The 23,964-nt window shown below is 42.3% G+C and overlaps 1 protein-coding gene and 1 pseudogene across 1 annotated transcript in view; one reads left to right on the top strand and one right to left on the bottom strand.

The window, feature by feature from the left end:
• The window catches only part of VWA1 (von Willebrand factor A domain containing 1), a 268,972-nt gene that overhangs the window by 239,108 nt on the left and 5,900 nt on the right, over positions 1–23,964 (bottom strand). The window lies entirely within an intron of this gene.
• LOC148474394 (5S ribosomal RNA) lies at positions 7,834–7,951 on the top strand (annotated as a pseudogene).

Here is a 23,964-nt window from a genome sequence, read left to right as displayed (position 1 = left end):
TTTATTTTTTGTGGAGTGCACTATGAGGGTTACACCACCCTTTAACGGACAAGCCAGCTGGCCCTTTACTTATGGGACACAGGCGCACGCTTGGCGCTGCTCCTTTGTTGATGCACATGCAGCCACAGAGCACACAATTCACAAACACAGAAAATATTTTTTTATTTGGTTTGGAGTGCACTTTGGGGGTTACAGCACCCTTTAACGGTCAAGCCAGCCGCCCCTTTACCTATGACACAGGCGCACGCTTGGAGCTACTTTGTCGATGCACGTGCGGCTACTGCGCACACAATTCACAAACACAGAAAATATTTTTTTATTTGGTTTGGAGTGCACTTTGGGGGTTACAGCACCCTTTAACGGTCAAGCCAGCCGGTCCTTTACTTATGACACAGGCGCATGCTTGGCGCTACTTTGTTGATGCACGTGCGGTTACTGCGCACACAATTCACAAACACAGAAAAAATATTAATTTTTTTTGCATCCCTGATGGACAGAGCACCCCCTGGACAACACTACAGCACCCCTTTAGGACTGGGACACTGCAAAGGACTTTGGAGTGGACACAGCCCCTATGGACAACTGACTGCACAACACAGTACAGCCAGCCCCTATGGACTTTGGAGGAGTGGACACAGCCCCTATGGACAACAGCAGCACAGCACAACACAGCCAGCCCCTATGGACTTTGGAGGAATGGACACAGCCCCTATGGACAACAGCAGCACAGCGCAGCACAGCACAACACTACACTACACTACACTACACAGCCCAGCCAGCCCTAACTCCCACCCTCTTCACTGTCCACAGCCGAGTGAGAAAATGGCGCCGACGCGGGTACCCTATATAGGATCCAAAACCCGCGAGACCCGGAAGGCGGGATGATGACATTTTGCCTCGATTTCAGATCCGAGTCAGGCGGGAAAAGTCGAGCCTGACTCGGATCGGCCTCGGATCGGGAGGCTCGGGGGGGTTCGGATTTCAGAAATCCGAACCCGCTCACCCCTAATAGGGAGTGCACATTGCTGTATGCTGTGCTGTACTCTGCTGTATTGGCTGTGCAGTGTCCACCAGTAAGACATTCACATGCATATATAAGCCTTGTGACTCCACACACTGTTTGAATAGAGCTGCGTCTGCGATATAAAAAACTTAAATAAAATCATTGTATTGTTTGTACTATTTGGTGCGCTTTGTTCATGTGTATATATAATCCCTATGGCTCCAGTCCACGTACAGATGTGTCCACATACATCTAGCCTCCTTGCACGTTAAACAGCCCTTCTAAAAATGCAACCAGCTGTGCTTCATCTGACAAGGTGCGATCGCACCGCCCCGCTGTTTTTTGAAAAGGAAATTTGTTCCACACATGTGCAGAACAGATCTCCTCTAACTCCCATGGACCCAGCAATTTCTGACCGGTATTGCCCGAAAAATCGTCAGTTAAGTGGTTAAGGGAGAGACTACTGTGACCAATGGGCTTTCCCAAGTAGGCCTATTACCACATACCAATAATAGGGTGGAAGCACTGATATAAAAAAAGGTACACCACTTAACAGGAGGTTAGGGGTGGGTATATTTTAGACACCAAGATAATTGGTAACATAAAAGTCCCTTTCGAGATTAAAGAGTATTATGTAAACACAATTTTCTGTCTTTAATATTTTTTTACTTACCATGTCAATAGGAAAGTTTTGAGAAGAGATTACATGAAGCGTGAGGTGTAGGGGTAACGCGAGGTGTAGTGGCACACGTGAGGTGTAGTGGCACACGTGAGGTGTAGTGGCAGACGTGAGGTGTAGTGGCAGACGTGAGGTGTAGGGGCACACGTGAGGTGTAGTGGCACACATTACGATAGGAAAACCAGATTTTGTATTACTAAACATTGGCGCTTTAAATTTATCTGCTAAATTGACGAAATCTCTGGACTCATCTCGCACCCCATTTCTTTTGTCCCCAAGCCTTATTAACAAATGACTGAATGCTAAACATGTTTACAAAGAAAACCATGCAGCCACCACTCACCAAAAGTTATAGAAAAATACACATCAGTTTAAAATGGATAAAGTTAAATGCATATTACATGGACAAATGCTATTTTTTTTTCCTTTCGTTCCACCTGATATTTTCAGGAATAAAAGGTTTGTCCAAGATTCTTTTGACTGATATTTGCCTGTATCCCCCCCATGTTTTTTCTTTCCATTCTCTTTTTTTCTGTACCCCTTTTTTTTGTTTGAAAAAAAAGAACAAAAATTCAATAAAAATTATTGTTAAAAAAAAAAAAGCTTTGCCCAGTACATAACTTCTCTCTGGAGAGAACAAAATGGTTTGCAGTTTCTCAGACAATAAATCCTGTACAGAGCAGATTATTTCTGATCATTGTCCCCGTTACTTTCCAAATGATAAATGAGAAACATAGCTATAAGAGTCTCTTAACACTGCTGAAAGATATAATTATGCAAGGGTTAAAAGCCACTGCACTCTAATACTGTCGGGAACCATGGCTTCGGGAACATAGCGCAGTAATAATTACTGAAAAATATTTAGAAGACTGAATAGAACATTTGCTGAATCTCTGTTGATACATATCTATGATGAATGAGAAAAACTATGGCCACAGTCAGTCTGCCCGGGGAGTATTCAGCTGAAGATTGCTGGAAGAAAGCGGAAAGCCCTAATCCGGCATTCTAAAGGCTTTCTCTCTGAAAATATATGGCATTCACTGAATTCTGGCAAATGCCAGCAGCATTTTTCCATTACAAGTGACAAGTACCCTACATTCATCGCTTGTGCTGGCAGGCCCAGAATACAAAGCACTGTTGTCCCACCAATGGCACAATGACTGGCAGAGAACACTCCTTCTTTGCCAGGAACCTTGACATTCGTGAGCAGCAAGTATGAGGACGTTCTGCTAATGAGCAAGTTCAATTTCAACTTGCAGATTGAAAAATATTTTGTGGACATTATGGGTGTGAAGTATTCTGTATGGAAAATGTGACTTTTCTGAATATAGGATATTCTCCTATTTCTCTATAGACAGCATGTGAAATAATAGTCACATTTCCTCACTTATTGTAACAGTACCCCACTAAGCAATATAATTAGTGACCATCGTAGTGAGAGAAAATTTAGTATTGCTGCAATTTACTAATAAAATGTCATTGGGGCAACTGAGCGATATTCAGCCCCCAGCAATACTAGCTGGCAATGGCATACGTCCCAATTGTCCTGATTACCTTCTCTCAAAAGAGGCAGAGTTTCATCCAAAAGCGGCATTTCTGGGTAGAAACAGGAAGGATTTGTGTGGCTCAGGGGCAGGGCTATGTTGGTCCTAATTGTCTTATGTCTAATCGTGGGGAGGTACTTAGTGGAACCTACTGTTTGTCAGCCAGTCTGGATGCATATGGACCTGCTGAAACTGACATTTCCTGGTGCACATGCTCAATGGACTGGTAGACTGGTCTTGGGCCTCCAGCTCCACTATAATAGATAAATAATCGTGAAAATGTTTAAATAATAATAATAAAAAATTATATATATATATATATATATATATAAAAACCCTGCAATTTATTTTTAGAAACAATGGTTTAAATAAATAAAGGGTTTTTATTGTCTGCTGCTATCACCTTACTAGAGCCACTCTCTTCAATCACAATCCCCAGTACACAGCCTTCTCACTTCACTCACTCATACCTCCCAACTGTCCTGATTCATCTGGAAAAACGCTTGTCTGGAGAAGGAAAGGTGAGCACTACCATCAGTCCTGTGTTATGCCAACAGTAAAGCATCCTGGGACCATTCTCGGTAATACACAGTCCCCCTCTTCACTCATACTTCCCAATACACAGCCCCCCTCTTCACTCACTCACCCCATACATAGCACCCCTCTTCACTCACTCTCCCCAATACATGGCACTCCTCTTCACTCACTCTCCCCAATACACAGTCCCCTTCTTAACATTCTCCCTAATACTTGACCTTGGGAGTCTGGAGTCTTCTTTGCAAGTCCTGTGAGTGCCGCTGTTTATTGCATGTATACATTTTGGCCTGTTTAGACCATCAGATGGCACCCAGGCACCAGTATTTCATATAACCTGTGGAGTGCCGGCTTTATTTCAATATATTTTTCCAATTGGTTATGATTTTTTTTCATTCATTTGGATTGCATGGCACCCCTTCTTTTCATTTACTCTACTTATCAATCAGAACATCGTGTAAATATATATATTTTTTTAAGTTATCTTTAATTTTTTCCTCACATTTTTTCTTTGTTTAGGGTAGTTCTATGGACTTTGTTTTACTCTGTTTTTGTAAGCTGCTTTATAAACCTGTTGATTATTTCTTTGGAACACCTTGGATTTGACTTTGCATATGGTTACAATCAGTTTTCTGCAACTACATTCATACCACTATTATTGTATTGACTTTTTCATTAAGATTAATTTTTGTTGTCCGTCAATAATATCCTTTTGACTCTACATCATATTGGTTATGTCTCAAATCAACAAAGGGGCTACCACAACTCCAACTGACGGGAGTGGTTTTCTTAACATACAACTACCTATAGGTGAGATATTAAGTTTCAGTGAGTCCGAAGCGGAGAATCTTTACTTCAAAGACACTTTTTTGGACACTGCAGGTGCCTCCTCTGCAGATGAATTATATGTTCAATTACTCAAACTCAAGAAAAAGGAGTTAGATTACTATTTACACGGAGTTACCCTTTCTGACTACCACAAGGAGCGTAAAATTCCGAGAGGATTTAGGATTAAAAATATCCCGACTATAGGCAGAAATAATGTAGATTTCTGTAGAAGATGGGTTGCTGTCCTTAATAAATGTTCCCTCGATCTAATATTATTGGTCATAGAAGAATCTGGCAAGGAACTCAGCAATATTCGGGATAAAATTAAAAATTTTGAGAGTGCACATAAAGCTTGTCTTTCAACAGACAGTTCCAACAATTGGCTTGAAAAATTAAGCATTCAGGTGGAAGATTACAATAAAAATTTGATTAAATACAAAAAGGAGAAACTGGCCAAAGTGACTATTGATTATCAGGAACAGAGAGTTTACTCCTGGGCCACTGGCAGAAAATTAAATTCTAGGCCCCAAAGAACCCGCTTTAGAACTCCCAGACGCTTTTTAGACACCGAAGAATCTAGTGGCACAAACTCATCACAAAGTGACCAGGATTTTCCGTCTACTTCACTCACAGTCACACAGCGTCCCCCTTTAGGGGTAGCAACACGCGCAAGAAAAGGAAACGGTCCCACACTAGACGGGGGAAACAGGGGTTGAGGCAAAAAAGTGTACAAGAAAACAACATAGTGGTAAACCTATCTAGTAAGACACTCAACATGGCAGAATCTAAATTATTACAGAAAGGTTTAACCTTTATTGCAACTTGTTCTTTCAATAGCTTCAACTGGAAAAAGGACCTGTGGAGATTGAATAGAAGTCTCAAACTCAAAGAATTTTTTAGTAATTCAGATATCACTTTACCATCTACTGATACTACTCCCTTCAGAACCACATCATCTTTTGATCCTGCCTCTAACAATGCTTCCATCAAAAGCTTTATTAGATTGTTGGATTATGAAGTTTCCACACAGTACAAAGGCAGGCACTCCATACAGCATAATCTTACCAAAAACGAATACCAAGCCCTTATCTCTCTGAGTAATGATGACTCTATCATTATTCGGTCTGCAGATAAAGGGGGAGCTATCGTTATCCAAGACAAACAACAGTACATAAATGAAATTTATCGCCAATTAGGCGACACGGAGACATATTTACCCTTAGGTTCTGATCCAGTGTTGAAATTCAAAAAAGAACTAGATGACTGCCTTGCACAAGCACTTTTGAATGGCATTATAACTAAAGATACCATGCAATTTCTTACAGTTGATAAACCCATCACTCCTTTACTCTACACATTACCAAAAATACACAAGTCTTTATCTGCCCCCCCCCTGGTCGTCCCATCATCTCAGCCAGGGACAGCCTGTACAGTAAGATATCACAATTTTTAGATTTCTATGTACAACCGTTGATTGGTAAGGAACCCATCTTTTTAAAAGATTCTAATTCACTATTGGAAAAACTTCGCAATTTAAACGATCTTCCACATGATTTACTTCTATGTACTATAGACGTAAACTCGTTATATACAAGCATTCCACAACAAGATGGATGTGATTGCATGGAATATTTTTTTAAGTCACATCAGGATTATCATGGACCAAACATTGATTTCTACATATGTCTTTTGAAACAGACTTTGAACAACAATTACTTTTTATTTGACAACAAATTTTTCTTGCAGAAGAAAGGCTGCGCTATGGGCTCGCATGTAGCTCCATCTTTGGCCAATGTATACATGTTTTCTGTAGAGAAGGAACTTTTTTTGAATAATCCTGAGTTCAACAAATCTTTGGTGTTTTACATCCGTTACATCGACGACATTATGGTCCTATGGTCAGGAACTGAAACAGATTTTATTAATGCCATGACTCATATAAACTCATGCATAACCACATCACGTTCACATTTGAACAAAGTTCCAGCAATGTGCACTACTTGGATATCAACATTGTGTGGTCAGGTTCTCAATTTAGTACATCCGTCTATCACAAACCTACAGATAGCAATACTTTATTGCATGCACAAAGCCATCACCCTACTTCACTCAAAAGGAGTCTTCCATATTCACAATTCCTAAGAGCACTCAGAATCACAAGTGATCCACAGCTTGCAGACAAAGAAATTGACAACATGATTGTAAAATTCATACAACGTGGATACAAACAGAAAGATCTTCATTTAGCTAAACAGAGAGCTATTGAACGGAATAAACAGACTTCTGTACTTAATGTTTCCACATCGAAAAATACGAACACCATGTTATTCATTAACCAACATAACATCGCCAGTAAATTCATCAATTCCACTCCAAAACGCCTTTGGCCCATCATCAATACTGATGACTCTATTAAACCATTGAGGAATTCCAGAATTATGCTTGGATATAAACGGGGTAGGAACCTGAAAGATTGGCTAGTCCATAATGATGTTAATTATGGTCCGCGCAAAAGTGAACAGCATTTTCTGGCTAAAAAACCCGGATGTTACCGATGCACAGGTTGTACCACTTGCAGTTTTTTAGAGACAGGTCCGGATGTCGCACATCCTCACTCAGGGAAACGCATACCAATAAATCATGTTTTAACATGTTCCTCCAAATACATTATATATATGATCCGATGTCCTTGCAGTCTGGTCTACATTGGAAAAACTACATGCACAGCCAAAACCAGAATGGCTCAACACAGATCTGCCATAAGACAGGCCCTTGAAGGTAAAGAAATCGACCAGCCGGTGGCCCGCCATTTTAAGAATTCAAGACAACCTTTATCGAGTTTGGTATACAAATTCATCAACCATATTCCACCCAATAAAAGGGGAGGTGACCGTGAAAAGAAACTTCTACAACATGAGGTGTTTTGGATCCATAAGATGAACACTGTATCTCCTCATGGACTCAATGAACAATTATCTTTCTCATGTTTCTTTTGAAAATGAGACCACATTCATTATTTGTCAGAGTCTATTGACCCTGCAACTACTTACTGGGCATTTATTACCCATTATCCCATGTTCTTTCTTTGATGGTCTTACAATCTGTTTTGGTTTTTTCCAATTCCTCATTCTTTTCTTTGTTTATTCATCTTCTTTTTATGGTTTGTTCTTTTCTCATTTCCCTATGATCTTAGATGGTAGGTTCAGAGTGATCAAGGACTTAATAATTTGGATTGTATACATTTTTGTTACAGTCATACTACACTGGATACGCCTTATACCGTCAGATCTTGGAAGCTAAGCAGTGTAGGCCAGATTAGTACTTGGATGGGAGACCTCCATGGAATACCTGGTGCTGTAACATACTGAGATCCTTAGTCGTCTCACATCTGTTCCATCCATTGTATATTTTCTGTCTCTTCACTCAGGTTGTTCTTTTTTCTGTCTTCTTCTCTTTATTCATATCGAATATAGATTCCTTTACTTTATTATTATTTTTGTTGGAGGGATTAATTATATATTCTCTTCACAGGTTGAATAGCTACCACTGGTGTGGTATGGACATTCATTCTTTTCATAAGACCTGATGGATTTTGACTCACTATTGCTCCTTGACATGTCATATGGGGCATATTAGTAAATCCTTGACATTGGGAGATCCACAATGTATATTGTAAGCATTTTTAACATGGTGTTCATTCGATGAACTCATGTTTTCAGCGGTTACTTCTAACTCCTCTTTGTTTTTTGCATTTAGACTTATTGAGCCTTATGTTTTGCATATGCATAACCTACCTAGATTTACTTAGTCAGTAGATTACTTTCCACAGTACATGGATTTCAGATCTCTTTGTCATCCTTACCCGGTGTTTCCAGAGTTTATAGTTTTTTCAGTTTATGTATATGTAAAAATGTGTGCACAGGTTTATGGCCGCTTTATTGTGAGTACTATGTTCACTATTTCATATTTTTATTGTCACCACTATTGTTCATAAGCACCTATTGTTATGGTAACATCACTTCGTTTTTCACACATGATTATAGCCTGCCCAGGTACCCGCTTCAACATATAGGGGAGCATGTAGTTTGTTTATTTCATTGCATTTAATTGTGCTGTTTTTGTTCGCAGCGCTGTTTACATTGGTTTCCTTAATTACCGTTCACTGCATGTGCTATGTTCTCTGTTACCACCCCCGTCTGACACACAGTAAACGGACCTTACTGGTCAGTTGCAGGGCTGGTCACATGATCGGCCTGACGCCTGCACATAGTGAGCTCCGTTGTTGTGGAGCATCACTATGGCAACAATGCATCTGATGGCCGCATCATCAAGAGGAGGCGGGTCCCGCTTTGATGACATCATTTCATCCGGCGGGAGTCGCTGGGCAGGTCACACGCTTTGTCACTATGGGATGTATGCTGGTATATAGGTACCTTTTCATTGTTCTATGGTTCTTGATAAAAGTCGTTTGACTGAAACGTTGAACTTGAAAAAAAGAACTTGACCTTGGGAGTCTGGAGTCTTCTTTGCAAGTCCTGTGAGTGCTGCTGTTTATTGCATGTATACATTTTGGCCTGTTTAGACCATCAGATGGCACCCAGGCACCAGTATTTCATATAACCTGTGGAGTGCCGGCTTTATTTCAATATATATATATATATATATATATATATATATATATAAAAAACCTGCAATTTATTTTTAGAAACAATGGTTTAAATAAATAAAAGTGTTTATATTGTCTGCTGCTATCACCTTACTAGAGCCACTCTCTTCATTCACAATCCCCAGTACACAGCCTTCTCATTTCACTCACTCATACCTCCCAACTGTCCTGATTCATCTGGAAAAACGCATCTGGAAAAACGCTTGTCTGGAGAAGGAAAGGTGAGCACTACCATTAGTCCTGTGTTATGCCAACAGTAAAGCATCCTGGGACCATTCTCGGTAATACACAGTCCCCCTCTTCACTCATACTTCCCAATACACAGCCCCCCTCCTCACTCACTCACCCCATACATAGCACCCCTCTTCACTCACTCTCCCCAATACATGGCACTCCTCTTCACTCACTCTCCCTAATACACAGTCCCCTTCTTAACATTCTCCCTAATACAAAGTCCCCTTCTTCACTCATACTCCCCAATACACAGCTCCCATCTTCACTCACTCTTCCCAGTACACATCCTGAGACAGTGATAGCAATAATAATATTGCAGCGGTGCATGTGCCATTACAATCCTTCTTAAACACACTTTAAAATTACAATTGTTACATCCATTGTGTGTACATGATGTGGGCAAAATTGACTAATTTGTAAATTTTTATAGCCTTTTGGTGGTAATGAAATATCTACCAACTGTCCTGATTTTGGTTGGGCACTCCTGACTCATGGACTTTAAAAGGGCAGTGTTTTGCAAAAGCAGGCAGTTTAGTTGGATCTGGGCAGGGTTTGGATGGACCAGAAGTGGAGCTTTTTTGTTCTGATTTCCCATCTTTAAATGTTGGGAGGTGTGGAGCAGCATTTTTTTTTCGGGGGGTAAATGAGTGTGACCATTAGGGGTCTCTCAATTAGCTGCAAAAAAACATTTTCTCCAGAGAACACATGAGTTTTTCCCTATCTACTAAATAGCTACCAATGTCGGAGGTAGACCCTGTCGATGGACTATTCACTGGGTTTTTCAGACAACAGATTTTCTGATGAAGTGTGTTTAAGAAGGATTGTAACGGCACATGCACTGCTGCAATATTATTATCGCCATCACTGTCTCAGGATGTGTACCGGGAAGAGTGAGTGAAGATGGGGGCTGTGTATTGGGGATAGTGAGTGAAGAGGGGAGCTGTGTATTGGGGAGTATGCGAAGAGGGGTGCTGTGTATTAGGGAGAATGTGAAGAGGGGGCTGTGTATTCTGGAGTGTGAATGAAGAGGGGGACTGCATGCTGTAACATTTCTTGACCTGGGCAACGCCATTCAGGCAATGTTAGTATATGTGTATATGAGTGTATAATGTGCATGAGTAATACTGATTATGTGCTTATGCATATAGCCATAGAAACCTCAATAAATATAAGACAAATAGGAGACCATTCTTCACTAATAGCATCATCTCACATGCAAAGATTTAGAGTACTAAAGCTGCAGCCAGGCTGATAAACCTATCACTTATGTCACATTTTGCACTTATTTACCATATGGAACTTGGTTTCTGCCAAACCCAGCTCAGACATTACAGTATTCAACATATATATAAACAGAAGCAGGTGCTGCTAAGAAGCAATGGGCATGTAATATCCAAAATTAAAACAATGTATACAATAAGTTTTATTTTAATATTATGACTTTGACGCACATTGCATTTAGAAGAATCCCATAGATCCACTGAAAGGAAATCTATCACATTTATTTACTATAAAGTTATAAATCAGTGGAAATTCCTTTTGCCAGGTGTAACATCTGAGCCCTGGCATCCATGCCTCTTGCTCCTAAATTTACATATTATTTTTGGTAGCCTGTGTGTGTATGTCGATGAAGGCTGTTTTTTAAATGAGTTTTTTTGTAATTGAAATTTTAACATGAAACACAAACAAGCAGTAAAATAAAACAGCAATATAAAAAAAAGCAATGACATTAAGGAGCACTGGCAACGACGATACAGCCATGTGGCATAATATAGGGAAAAAAATGGAAAGATAGCGCTGATAGACAATCATATATTTACATTTATTCAACACACAAATACTAAAAACAGAAACAAAAGATACATATTTATTAAAAAAAGATAATAACAATGTTGCAATTATAGTACATACATCAAAATGATAGCCAGCCTACCTGAATGGGTAAATGCAGGTAGCTTATGCTGGTGTGGTTATACAGTTTCAAAGTCCCACATTTCTAAAGAGATATGTCCAGAATGATATAGGTCCCAAGGAACAAGTTACTGCACCTAAACAAGTGGTCCAAGTCCAATTAAGGAACCAGGTTCCAGCTAATGAATAAGGATACCAGGGTCTGTATTTTAACTGTGTAGTAAATAGCAATCTAACCACATCAATTTAGCCTCTGTAGATCATATAGCCAGTACTTTAGACTCAGTGGGCGGAATTCAATTGTTTTCATCCCCTATCGCGCCCGACGGAGCTATTCTATTCTTGCTCCTGTCGGGCGCGATCAGCTGCCAAGCACTACATTTCAGCTCGCAGCCCCTGGGGGATGAGAGCTGAAATGTGCGAAAAGTGACATGTTTGGGCGCCCAAACATCACTTTTCGCGATCGCGCCCAGCACTTTGGTCGGGTTTAGCTGCTTTACGCAGCTAAACCTGACCTCTATAGGCGCGATCAGCGCGAAGAACAGCAGCAATTGAATGGCGGCCCGCGATCTCCTGTCACTTTAGACGGGAGATCCGGACCGCGTAATCAATTGAATTCCGCCCAGTGATTCCACTGCATAGCGTGTAATGTTCTTACCGCATAGACCGGAGCTCCGGCAGTAATATAGTGACCACTTTTCAAAGCAAGTTGTATAGTGACGCTCTAGGTGTCAGCAGTAATTACCGACAAGAAGATTATCTCCCTTGGTACCGATGGAGTACAAAGCACTAAGTATACAATAACAGTAGGCGGCAATTCCTCAGTCAGCGCCCCAACTTGGAGTGTCTGCTTTGGAAATGGACCATGCTACTGCAGCAGTCAGGGAGGCCCTCAAGCCGTTTCATCATCCGCCTGCTATAATACTGCCCGAGCTCCGGTCTATGCGGGAAGAACATTACACGCTATACAGTGGAATCACAGAGTTTAAAATACCGGCTATATGATCTACGAGCCTAAATTGATGTGGTAGATTGCTATTTATTACACAGTTAAAACACAGACCCTGGGGTTAAGCTACCTGCATTTACCCATTCAGTTAGGCTGGCTATTATTCTGATGTATTGCTATAATTGCAACATTGTTGTTATCTTTTTTTTTTAAATCTGCATCTTTGTTTCTGTCTTTAGTAGCTGTATTTGCGTATTGAGTAAATGTAAATATATGATTGTCTATCAGCGCTATATTTCCATATTTTTCTCTTTGATTGCTTTTTAGTGGATTGCAGTTTCTACTTAAGTTAGCTGCTCCTTTTGACAATTAACCCCATCTACTCTGATCTGTGCACCTTTTCTGTTCATTTCGGATAATGTAGGAGAATAAATACAAAGATAAATTATTCCCTGTACAAATAATAGTAAAATCACAACATAGAAAAAAGCGCAAATCAAAAGAAAAAAGTGTGTGTGGGGGGGGGGTGCGGTGTAGAGACGAGACACCCACGGGCCATAAAGAGTAAATAGAAGCATGCTCAACGCTCAGGGGGCTGTCAATCAAAACCGTAGCTGGATGACTGGTACAGGGCCTAGACCCTATCGAACTTCAAGTGGCAATGGCAGCTGGGGTACATAAGCCTTTCTTGTGGTATTGACTAATTGACTAAGCATCCAGGAAATGCAGGAGCCGGAATCCCGAATGGTTTGAAATATTGACACCTGTAGGTAAGTACTCTAACCCTACTCCTAACCCTAAACCTAACTCCTTTTCCACAGCCTAAACCTAACATTCCTTTCCCGCAACCTAAACCTAACCCTCCTCCACCTGCAGCCTAACCCTAACCTTCCCCCTAGTGCCTAATTGTAATACTTACCGGTGGAATGTCAGCGGTCGGGAGCTGGGATTCTGACTGCTGTCGGGATTCCGGCGCCAGCATACGGAGCGCTGGCATCCTGACCGTCAGGATGCTAACTACATCCCAGAAATCAACACTGGACACATTTACACTTAGAATGCCACAATACAGTACAGGAGGACAACCGTTTGTGTATGAAGGTTTTTTAATATATGTTTAATAAATTCAGGACAAAACCCAACTGGACATGTGTGAGGTGTGTGTGACAGGATTTCTAAAAATTAATAAAGCCCCTAAAATGGGTGCAGGGTATGCCAATTCTATGGGGCGCAGAGGCTTAAGGGGGCCCAGACCCAGGTTATATACAGTCAGGTGCATAAATATTGGGACATTGACAGAATTCTCATATTTTGGCCTCTATTCACCACCACAATGGCTTTGAAATGAAACAAACAAGATGTGCTTTAACTGCAGACTTTCAGATTTAATTTGAGGGTAACTACATCCAAATCAGGTGAACGGTGTAGGAATTACAACGGTTTCTATATGTGCCTCCCACTTTTTAAGTTGCCAAAAGTAATGGGAGAAACTAAACAATCCTAAATCTAACTTTCACTTTTTAATACTTTGTTGCAAATCCTTTGCAGGCAATTACAGCCTGAAGTGTGGAACGCATGGACATCACCAGACGCTGAGTTTCATTCCTGGTGATGCACTGCCAGGCCTCTACAGCAAATGTCTTCAGTTCCTGCTTGTTCTTGGGGCATTTTCCCTTTAGTTTTGTCTTCATCAAGTGAAATGCATGCTCAATCGGATTCAGGTTAGGGGATTGACTTGGCCATTGCATAACATTCCACTTTTTAGCCTTAAAAAACTCTTTGGTTGCTTTTGCAGTATGCTTCGGGTCATTGTCCATCTGCACTGTGAAGCGCCTTCCAATGAGCATTTGACTGAATATGAGCATATAATATTGCCTGAAACACTTCAGAATTCATTCTGTTGCTTTTGTCAGCAGTCACATCATCAATAAATACAAGGGAACCAGTTCCATTGGCAGCCATAGATGCCCATGCCATGACACTACCACCACCATGCTTCACTGATGAGGTGGTATATTTTGGATCATGAGCAGTTCCTTTCATTCTCCATACTCTTCTCTTCCCATCACTCTGGTACAAGTTGATCTTTGTCTCATCTGTCCATAGGATGTTGTTCCAGAACTGTAATGGCTTTTTTAGATGTTGTTTGGCAAACTCTAATCTGGTCTTCCTGTTTTTGTGGCGAACCCACTATATTCAATCTTGTGAAGTCTTCTCTTGATTGTTGACTTTGACACATATACACCTACCTCCTGGAGAGTGTTCTTGATTTGGCCAACTGTTGTGAAGGGGTTTTTCTTCACCAGGGAAATAATTCTTTTGTCATCCACCACAGTTGTTTTCCGTGGTCTTCCGGGTCTTTTAGTGTCGCTGAGCTCTCCGATGCATTCTTTCTTTTTAAGAATGTTCCAAACAGTTGATTTGGCCACACCTAATGTTTTTGCTATTTCTCTGATGGATTTGTTTTGAGTTTTCAGCCTAATGATGGCTTGCTTCACTGATAGTGACAGCTCTTTGGGTCTCATATTGAGAGTCGACAGCAACTGATTCCAAATGCAAATGTCACACCTAGAATCAACTCCAGACCTTTTAGCTGCTTAATTGATAATGAAATAATGAGGGAATAGCCCACACCTGTCCATGAAGTAGCTTTTCAGTTGATAGTCCCATTACTTTTGGCCCCTTAAAAAGTGGGAGGCACATATAGAAACCGTTGTAAATCCTACACTGTTCACCTGATTTGGATGTAATTACCCTCAAATTAAATCTGAAAGTCTGCAGTTAAAGCGCATCTTGTTTGTTTCATTTCAAAGCCATTGTGGTGGTGAATAGAGGCCAAAATATGAAAATTCTGTCAATGTCCCAATATTGATGCACCTGACTGTAGTTCCATACCAATTTCCCAGATTTGCCTGCTAAGCAGCTGAGTCCAATCCGTTTCCCAGCCCAAATTGGGGGACATTCCATTTTCCGTGAGAGGAATGTGTAGCTGATGCTATAACACTGGAATGTGGCATAATCTGACCTGCTCATTATAATGTGGCATAATATGAACTGGAGGGCACTATAATGTGGAATAATATGAACTGGAGGGCACTATAATGTGACATAATATGAACTGGAGGGCACTGCAATGTAGCACAATCTGAACTGGAGGAACTATAGTTTGGCATAATATGAATAGTGGGTACTGTAGTTTGTATAATATGACCTGGGGACACTGTATGTCATACTGTGATTGGGGGTATTGTGTGGCATAATATGTACTGGCACCCTACAATGTTACATGATATGAACTAGAGCACTGCTATGGTTCATAAAATAAAATAGTGCACTACTGTGGGGCATACCATTAGATAGGGCACTACAATGGTTCTGATAATGGACAAGGGCACTACTATGGGACATACCATTAACTATGGCACAATTATAGTTCAGAAAATGAACTATGGCATTATTATGGGACATAAAATTAACAAGTGCTGCTGGGACAGGGGCCCCTTGAAAATGTTACTGTGGGACCCACAAAGTTCTGGCTACGCCCCTGGAGAAACATCATCACAATTAGGCCCTTACAAGACTATATACAGTAGGTCATTAACACATTATTTTTGTGGTTTCAGATGTTACAATTTTATGCAGAGGTCTTCACAAACATTTATTAGGAGATGCAGTACTTTGATCAATTATGTTTCCTATAAGGAAAATATATTTAGCTTGGACTGATTCAAAATATATTAGCTAATCTTTTAGGGTTAATGGAACTCTTAACTTGGTATTTAAAAAGAGTTAATAACAGAGCATCTCTGTGTAAATAATTAAGATAAGGTGACAGTAAGTTGCCCTCTGAAGTGTGTATTTTTTTGAAAATATAAATACATTAGCCCCTTGTTTACTTGAATACAGTGATTTGCTGGAAAACAATTTGAATAAAGTAAATTAGACTGTGCGCCCACCTCTAATATGTTTCAGTTCCTGGTCGGAGCCTTTTTCAAGCAGTAAAAAAGGTTCCATCTAGAAGCTGAAACATGTTAAAGGTGGGCGCACAGTTGTACTGAAGGTTACCCAGCAGATCGGATTTACAGTTGTTTGGATATGGTATAATTGAAATACTAATCAGCAGCTATATCACAGTCTCAAGCTCGACAGAGGGACAACTCTACTGCGCAGGCGAAAGTCACCGGGAAAAAATGGTAGCCGGTCCGGCGCTGCAGGGCAGCACTCTGGAGATTGCAGAGAGGTAAGTACTATATAACTATATATGGGTGCAGGGCAGGGACGTGCAGTCAAGGTAGGCAGTGCCTCCTTGTCATACTCCTGAGATTTGATAAAAATGATTAGATTAATACAAAGATATTTATAAACATCTTCTTTGTTTATTGCAATAATTTTTATAGTTAACACTCACCAGCTTTGTGGAGCTCCCTGGAACTGCAGGGAGACAAGAGATGAGGCAGCAACAACAACTCAACCTCGCTTCTGTACAGTCACACACTGCTTGCAGAGCTGGGGGCAGGGGCCACACCACAGGCTGTAAGCTGCACAGAAAGAGAGCTAATACAGGCATGCACCTGAGTATGGGGAGCGTGACTTGAGCACTGATGGACACCTTGGATGTGTCATGTGACCAGGAAGTGCACAGCAGTGTTTAGAGATCAGAGCTCAGTCAGTAGAAGCAAGAGAAGAGACAGGACCTGATACAGCAAGGAACACACAGGATAGAACGCACGCACCTGGCCTATGTTTTTGCTCTGCGCAGGCATCGCACTGCGCGTGTGCGAACTTGCCAATGCGATCGGATTATGGTACACAGACAACATGCAGTTTGTACGCAAACCCTTCCAAAACTGATTGACAGGAGGTGCAGTTTGTGGGTGGTGACAGGGGGTGGTCAGGCGAACGCAGGTGTTATAACGCTGTTATAGGGGTGTACATAATTAAGGCAGTGCGGCAGCATATGCAGCCATACCATAAGCTGTACACAGGAAGCGGCCTAAATTCCTGCGGCAGGTCAGGTCAACCACTATTATGCTAATAAGTCCGATGGTTCTCAATGTTACCGATGTTTACGCTAACTTGCGTGCAGCACAGGTTGTACATAAAAGTAGATGGGCGGCATAGTATGGGGGTGGGTGTCTGCATCTTGACCTGCGGTCTCCGTGCGTATGCATTGATTTGAATATTCGAGCAGCGGACGGGTGCGTGCGTCTGCATCCATGCATTCCTTGCTGAATCAGGCCCACAGTGATGCAGGTAAGAGAATCAATGGACACTGAAGCTTATGGTGCGTACACATGGTCAGATATTCTGGTCGATATAAACGATAACGATATCGCTTATCATTCGATCATTTATATCGACCGGAATATTAGCCCCTTTCAACGACCAAACGATGGTCAATGCGCAGGCACGGATGGTTGATATCAATATTGACCATCGCCCATGCATGCAGGCCAACCTGGTCGATATCGACCAGGTTAGCCTGGTTACTATAGGGACCTTTGATCGTTGATTGAGGGTCATTATAGTAGTTGGGGGTTGGTGCATGTGCTGGATGTTCAATAACGATCATGCAGCACATACTGGTCGATCAGACAACGATATCTGATCGTTGTCTGATCGATCCGTGCGCACGGGCCATATGTGTAGTGAGGGGAGAGTGAGGAGGGTGTGAGACAGGCTCCCAGCACTCAGACCCATCTCCATGTGTGCCTTTCCAGCCATTGACCTCACTGCACGTCGTTGGTGCAGGGTGTATGTAGGACTGTGCACTCAGTATTGTATCAAATGTATTTCTTCACCTTCATTAGTGACTGTGAATAGACTTGGTCATATAACACAAAGTAACACCTGTTCTTATTTTCCACCTGTAGAGTGTAAAACACATTTTTTTATGCAACCTCTTCATGTGATAGGAGCAACCATTCAATCTTGACTGATACACATGTACTGTCAAATGAACATACTGTATATATTTGGATCTAAAATCAACTCCAGGCAAATAGGAGGATAGGAGATTGTTATTCCCATTGTTCCATTAAATAAACTGTTATCTGTTACAAGGAGCTGATATTTTAAAAAGTTCAAGCATTATCACTTTTTTCCATTACCACAATTTATGATCTATTCTAACTGGACATTATTTATTTTCAGCTTTTTATTTTTTTTATGGCCATTTTCTTCCATATTTGTATGTTATTAGTTTAATGTGTCTTCAACACTTTTTAGAATTAATTTTATATATACACATGTTGTGATATATTGTATAACATTGTTGCAAAATAGATTTGATATATGACAAATTAAATATAGATAAGTTTACCAATAGAAGTGTGCTCTGATTTGTTCTGCCATATTAATTCATAGTGAAATTCACTAGTGCAGGTCCTATTGGCGTGTTTTTCTATGGATTATTGGGGATTCCTGAGTACACGGTCCCCTAGGGAATTCTCTGCAGCTGATTTTTACAGTGGCACAACTTAGTGCAATTTACATTTTTCATTGTTATTCAGCGCCTGGTTTCTTTTTAGATTATTTCTTTGAATAGTGCCTGTGCCTTTTCCAATTAGGGCACCAAATTTCCAGGATTCAGATAAACATCAACTAAGATTATGCACAAGCAGCAGCAGATAGTGAAAGCTGCAAGAACAGGTGGGAGAGAGACTGACTGCCAACTGTCTTCATTCTGATGGTAGAGTCAATGATAGGACTACCCTGCATAGTCATGACAAAGTCCACACTGCAAGAACAGTCACAAGGTACTGCTTCTAGTGGTATATCTATAATGGGTGCAGTGTGTGCGGGGCACACAGGGCCCCGGGTCCAGGGGGGCCCCACACCACACACCCTGCACCCATACTATTTTTTAAACTTACCTGTCCGTGGTCCAGCGGCGGGTGTCAGCGCTGCTAAGAACATCAGAAAATGGCCGCTGCGGCCATTTTCCCGGCGTTCTGCGCATGCGCAGTAGATTCCGGGCACACTCTAGTGCCCGGAGTCTACTAATGCTCCAGTGGCTGGTCAGCTGCATCAGTCGGCTGCCGGCCATCGGGAAGAGAGGGGGGGGCCCCACACGGGGAGTGCACACGGGCCCCCTCCTCTCTTAAGACGCCCCTGCCTGCTTCACATTGCTTTGCGTGGAGCTGTGTGCAGTGATGTATGCAGCATTGTCATTGTGTTCGAATGGCTTGATGGTTGGCCATACTAGGGGGCCCGTCTATCATTGAATATTTGAGGTAAAATCCCTGCAAACACACATTTTCGGGGGTTTACCACAAATATTAAGTATCCCCCGTATGTATCAAGAAGGGACCGCAGCAGGTATCTCCAATACCTGCTGCGATCCCTCCAGTCCCGCTGGCAGCCGCCTCCCCCATAGGCTTCTATGAGCGATGCGATGCTGCCAAATGTACCAATATCCGGAATGCGAAGCATTCCCGACACTGGCCCCAGCAGCTAACGCCATGTGAAGATATCGTTAGCCGCTGTAGCCTATGGTTACTTACTGTATATCAGATGGCGGAGGGATCTCACGGAACCCTCTGCCAGCAATGGGTGCTGCTCATGTGCAGTCGCAGCAGCACCGAGTGCACTCCGGCCGCATCGCAGGGACGGACTCCTTTCGGAGCCCATCTCCCTGCATGTGCCGGTTAATACATCTGGCCGTTATGATTGCATTTTGCAATGTGATCATTCGCGGTACTGACATGCCCTGATCGCATTGCAAAAGCGATCATTAATAAATGGGCCCCTAGGTTTGATAAAGGCCAGTTAAAGCAGTTACAATCTCTGATCCAAACAGGTAGTCTAAATTCCTTACTACACAAATTGCAACGACAGGATGGCCATTTTTTTTCCTGAAGCCAACTAATCTATGAGTTTGTTTCCTTGCAGTGTAAAAGAAAAAAATAAATCACAATGCCTCTGTCTACCATTCTAGTGATATACCATACAAGGCGCATCCTAGATCCCATCATATATAACAAATAGCAAAATAATAACAGCTGTTTGTTTCAAGTTGGCGGAAAAAATACTGAACTGATTTTCGTGAAATCTGCATTGTGTAGTGGAAACTCCTAGAAATAACCTGCACTTTGTTTCATCTCGATCCATCAAGTTAAAGCTCAGCAATAACAAAAACAAAATGTATTGACATCATCAATGTAAGAGATAGGTGTGGCAGCATGTGCACAGCTAGTAAGGGGCGGGTAAGAGGTGTTTTGGGCCCACGTTCACTTAAATAGGATTGGCTACATAGCAGTCTGTGCACAGGGCACACAGTGACATTGGTGTGAGTGGTGGGTGAATAAGATTGGCTACATAGCAGTCTGTGCACGGGGCACACAGTGACATTGGAGTGAGTGGTGGGTGAATAAGATTGGCTACATGGCAGTCTGTGCACGGGGCACACAGTGACATTGGAGTGAGTGGTGGGTGAATAAGATTGGCTACATGGCAGTCTGTGCACGGGGCACACAGTGACATTGGAGTGAGTGGTGGGTGAATAAGATTGGCTACATAGCAGTCTGTACACAGGGCACACAGTGACATTGGTGTGAGTGGTGGGTGAATAAGATTGGCTACATAGCAGTCTGTGCACGGGGCACACAGTGACATTGGAGTGAGTGGTGGGTGAATAAGATTGGCTACATGGCAGTCTGTGCACGGGGCACACAGTGACATTGGAGTGAGTGGTGGGTGAATAAGATTGGCTACATGGCAGTCTGTGCACGGGGCACACAGTGACATTGGAGTGAGTGGTGGGTGAATAAGATTGGCTACATGGCAGTCTGTGCACGGGGCACACAGTGACATTGGAGTAAGTGGTCGGTGAAGGTGCTGCTACCACCTGGCTGTATAGCACTGCTGGTCAGAGAGAGAGAGAGAGAGAGAGAGTCTAGAATATTCCCATCATATTGTTTTACTTACTTTATAGCTTATATCTAGTTCCAGGATTCAAACATATCTACAAAATATATTCATGTGTGACAACATCATAATTAACTTGCAAGCAAAAGACAGAGTTTAGCTAATTGCCATTTTGTGTCTCGGCCAACATGAAACAAGGGGAAACATTATCCAAAGATTCTCCTTGCTCCCTGTCTGCATTCTAAACTGGGCTATGGATCAACGAGTGAACGATACTGTTGTTCTGCATCCTAACAAGGAATGGAGTGTATTTTATTGTAATGGCTAATTGCATCTTCTGGGTGATTAAAAAACCACATACAAAAAAGAAGTTAATAACTACAGGGAATTTTTTTTTCCCAAAATTAGTTTGCCAGAGTGAAGTTGAGTGTTATTATTCTGAACCAGGTTGAACAGTTCTTTGTTGTGTCTTGATTTTATTAAGCCCCTGGTAAATGTGGTTTTATGTAATAATACCCAAGCTTCCAGATAGACTGTTGGTAATAATAATTATGTTATGGTATTTACTATCAGAGAAGAGAGAACAGAGCTCTATTCTAGATTCCAAGGTTATGTTATAAAGGACTCTGGGTCTCATTTAGTATGGATTGCAATAGCGATTATGTACGCAGTCTCATAGCGATGCTTTGCTAATCCATTACGATCGCTATGTCGTCACAGCACAACATAAGGACGCACACCTTACCTTACACACATCCGTAATGTTTAACAAGACTGCGAATGCGAATCCATAGGTAACGTCAAGTACAATCGGAGCCTCACGCACACTTGCACAAGGTCAGACGCAGTGAAAGGTGAAAGGTTCAAACGCACTGGCACGCCTACGTTTCACCGACCATCCCACGTAACCTCCCCCAAACGGTACTTCCTGTCAATCACTCTGCGATGGATCTGCGTAGTCACTGTGATCGTAGTCACTTCCTGCACCCTAAACCTAACCCTCCCTGGGGGGTGCCTAACCCTAACCCACCCGATGGTGCCTAACCTTAACCCTCTCTCCTGCAGCCTAACCCTAATCCTTCCCGGAGGGTGCCTATCCCACCTGGGGAGATTCCTAACCTCCCTATCCCCGGGTTACGACAGTATCCTTCTATGTTCGGCATTGCGGAATCAGCCTTATGTGGGCGTCAGTATATCCGGCATCTTAAACGTATCCCGCTATGATAATGCAAATTGTGTTATCATGTGACTTAAGATGTCCCGTATTGGATCTCCCACAGGAAAGAGCCACAAAGTTGGCAAGAATGCAGTCCTCCTGCAGCCTTCACGGTGCTCTTGTGTGTGTGCGTGTAGCCAGGGTTTGGCTCTTTCCTGGGTGTGTGTGCATACAGTGGTGGACCTTGCATAGTTAAAACTGCTACTTTCCCTCTCTCCTCACTGCACCCACCGTTACACCCTTTGCATTAATGGTAGTTTCACCAATGTTTTCAAATAAATATCTGTACTGCCTACTGGTCTGTTAAAGTATGTAAATATCATGGTAAATAAAAATAACATTCCTGGAGATCAGGCCGCCACTGCTACACAAACTGTCTTTTCATGCATGTATATCTCTTGAAGCTTGTTTACTTCAAGCCAAATACGTTCCATCAACTGATTAGCTGAGACGGTTCCTCTAATATAAGCAGAAGCTCCTGGCAACTCCTTCACATCACAAACAGGAAATTATTTATGTCTTTGTTTTGATAGTGAACGATTAAGATACCCATCAGACCTTAGGTATGTAATGAAAGATTATAACATAATAATGTGGATAAGCTGTCAGAATAGCCGCTCCAGCCAAAACTTACAACTAACCCCAAGGAGTGGTATTTTGTTTTTTTTCAGATATCTAATGGGATTCCCCAAATAGCTTGATTGTTTTACAGTCACAGGTACCCACAACTGACTAAGGGCCTGATTCAGACCCACTCGCGAGCGGCTGTCCGCTCGCAAGTGGGTCGATGGTGTGCACTGCGCATGCGCACGATGGAGGGAGCTCTGTCGTGCGCATGCGCTCGACGCGACGAGCGAAGGTCTTTCCTTCGCTCGTTGTGTCTGATCAAAGGGGGCGTGCTGTCGATGTTGATTGACAGCACGCCCCCTTTGGTGGGCGTGCCTCCCAGACGGGGGCGTTCCCAAGGGAACGCCTACCGTCAGAAGCCGGCCCCACTGACATCACTAGTGATGTCAGTGGGAGTGATTTTGGCTCTGATAGAGCCAAAATCACTCCGGGCCTTGCGGTTGAGAAACTCAACCGCAGGCTTCGGCTCGCAGTGGCGATGGTCAAGACCATCGCGACCATCATCCTGCACGCTCGTATATGCTGTGGGTGGTGACCCACAACTATACGAGCGTCCAGGAGGACGCTCCATAATTATGGAGGTGGGCCCTGATTCAGAGCGAGCGCTCTGGTCAGAGCGTCCGGCTCTGAATCAGGGCCTAAGTTTACCAAACATCTTACTCATTCTCTATGGTCGTTTTTATATCTGTGTCTCATTTGGGTTTTTGACAAGGTTATCAGAGTGGAGAAAGACCCTACAATAGGGATCACTGATCCTTATGGAGAGAGGCTGAATGAGCACACAGCTGCTTTATGTAGGAGGGTGACGGAACAGGAATGGGGGTATAGAGTAAGGATGGGGAAATAAAACACATTCCATCATCCATTTATATGCACTAAACTTCCCCTACACTGTAGAAATCAAT

Source organism: Taudactylus pleione, unplaced genomic scaffold, assembly GCF_031769625.1.
Source record: "Taudactylus pleione unplaced genomic scaffold, aTauple2 ptg000845l, whole genome shotgun sequence".
NCBI lineage: Eukaryota > Metazoa > Chordata > Amphibia > Anura > Myobatrachidae > Taudactylus > Taudactylus pleione.
This window is presented reverse-complemented; position numbering and strand designations above follow the sequence as displayed.